This window comes from Engraulis encrasicolus, chromosome 22 (assembly GCF_034702125.1).
Source record: "Engraulis encrasicolus isolate BLACKSEA-1 chromosome 22, IST_EnEncr_1.0, whole genome shotgun sequence".
In the NCBI taxonomy this organism is placed as follows: Eukaryota; Metazoa; Chordata; class Actinopteri; order Clupeiformes; family Engraulidae; genus Engraulis; species Engraulis encrasicolus.
The window spans coordinates 710,227-712,726 of NC_085878.1; the positions used below are offsets into that span (position 1 = coordinate 710,227).

The window sequence follows — 2,500 nt, forward strand, 5'->3', positions numbered from 1 at the left end:
CAATAATTAAAGTTTAGACAGTGTCTCTGCCGTAATTAAGTTACAAGTTAACTTTGGGGGTGAGTCAGTCAGAGAGGTCTACGATGGCTGATACTTGGCAGACAGTGATGCAGGCAGTCATTAAAACATCACTCAGAGCTGAAATGGCAGCCTCGGGCATTTTCTTGAGGTCTGGGATGTAAATAAAGTAAACCATAGCGTGCACATTATCTCTGTAGCTTGTGTGCATACATTTGATATGTGTGATAAGTTTCTTTCACTTTGTGTGTGTGTGTGTGTGTGTGTGTGTGTGTGTGTGTGTGTGTGTGTGTGTGTGTGTGTGTGTGTGTGTGTGTGTGTGTGTGTGTGTGTGTGTGTGTGTGTGTGTGTGCGCTAGCGTCTATGCATACTTGGATGTATACATGTATGTTCTCACCGCATATGACATAGATGTAGTATGACAGGGAAGTTATGCAAATGCATATACAAACCAGGACATTGCCCAAATTAGGACAATTTCGTGAGTATCTCCACGGTAGTTTACAAGCACACACACGCCTTCATGGCTGCATGTGCCTGTCCCAATCAAAAAACACGCATATCCAGTGACTGGTTTCGGGTGCAGGTTCAAATAATGAAATCCATTAGAAATGAAAAAAAAACGCACACCGATGAACTCCCTTTTAAGCCATTTTTAATGCGTGACGTTTCGGGCCCGAAGTGGCTTAAAAGGGAGTTCATCGGTGTGCGCTTTTTCTTCATGGCTGAATGTGCTTGTCTGCAGCCAATATGCTTTTGTATTATTTCTATGTATGTTTACAAATCTGTTAAAATATGTTTTTGTATTATTTCTATGTATGTTTGCAAATCTGCTACGTATGATGAAGCACATCAGTGTCAAGAGTCAAGATACAGTACCTACAAAGTGGCTAGAAAAAACTCAAGTAAACAAAGCTGTTTTGATAAGTGGGTTATTCTGTTTAGTCACATCCTTTAGCCTGCTGTATCTTCAACTACGTATTTGTGCATATAGAACTGTTATTATCGTGTGAGTTGTGTTTGTTATTGAATTCGAAATTTCAATGAAATAGATAAACTTTTAAGAAAAAAATACTACAGCTACTGTAGGTATATATTCTCCACTCGCTCTAAGTCTGTATTACTGTAAGCTTAGTAATTATAGTTAAATGTGTGTGCTTACGCACTCCCATGTAACACACGTACAGTAGCCTACTGTGGGTATCAGCCCGTCATCTGTGTGTCTCCTCAGGCTGCCATCGTTAACATCTGCAGATGGTCGTAAACAGGAAAGGGGCTAATCCCTCTGCTTGGTGCACCAGTATCTAAAAGACCGCCATGATTGTGACAGCGAAGAGCGCTCTTGTCTGCCAAATCTTCATCGCAGCACAATTCTCTACTTTGCTGGGATTTGATGAGAGCCCAGGGATAGAGCTTGCGGCGCTTGTAGTTTGGTACATACAGTCCAGCATGCAGTAATGCAAACAACAGACCTGCTGCCTTCATAAGCATGTGCTAATAGCAGTGGCACTTTACTCCAACAACGTAACAGTTCCATGGGTTCATTTAGGAAATAAAGTTTAAAAAGGAATAGAATGTACAGTATATGTTTATTTCTGTCCCATATGCAGCTCTCCAAGTCCCATTTTAAACTGAGGAAGGATTCTAAATCTACTCCACAATCTCACCCCGTGAATTTAATGGTATGACAATGCGAAATTGCGAATCCTGAGGTCGTGAAGTCTACCCACACAAAGGTCTTAGTTTTACAAGTTATACAGTTTGTCTTTAATAGGGATACAGTCTTTAATGGGGATCTCTGCACAGAACTCAACACGAGTTATAGGCTACGTACGTTAGAGGCTATGTTTTTATTACACACACAGCATGCTCAATTTGGATGTTTAATACGAAATTTAACGACCGCACTTAGTAATGGCAGTAGTTGTGTGCTGAGCAGTGCAAGAGGAGATCATCATATAATATAATATGATAGCTATGAATTAGTCCCGTAATGTTATTACTGCAGTCTTTGTAGTGGCCGGAGTGCAAATGGCGGTGCCTACTAAAGAGGGCCTAGTGAGCCCCATAGCCCTGTGCTATAAGGCAGTGGTTCCCAACCTATGGGTCGGGACCCCCCTTATGGATCGCCAAAGATCCACAGGGGGTCGCGGAGCCCTCTTGATTTTAAGGGGTTTCGTTTTAAATATATATAGCCCATGTTGAATAAAAGACAAAGCATTTAACTAATAAATGCATAGACGCAACAAATTGTAAGTGCTACATTAAACATTTATTCTATATTTGACCAAAGACGAATTGAGGAGTAAAATAACTAAAATAAGTTTTCGCATGAAACGGAGGGCATCTTGTGACTCCGTCTCGTGCGGGCGCTCGCGTGGTTGGGTCACCAAAGCTTACAATAGTAAAAACATGGGTCCCTGAAGAAAAAGGTTGGGAACCACTGCTATAAGGTCCCTGATTACAGGGGAGGCGCTCCAAG

The 2,500-nt window shown here is 41.5% G+C and overlaps 1 protein-coding gene across 1 annotated transcript in view; it reads right to left on the reverse strand.

Annotated features, from left to right (window-relative positions):
- Positions 1-2,500, reverse strand: part of kcnq1.1 (potassium voltage-gated channel, KQT-like subfamily, member 1.1) — a 100,265-nt gene that overhangs the window by 5,806 nt on the left and 91,959 nt on the right. The gene's annotated exons all lie outside the window — the stretch shown is intronic.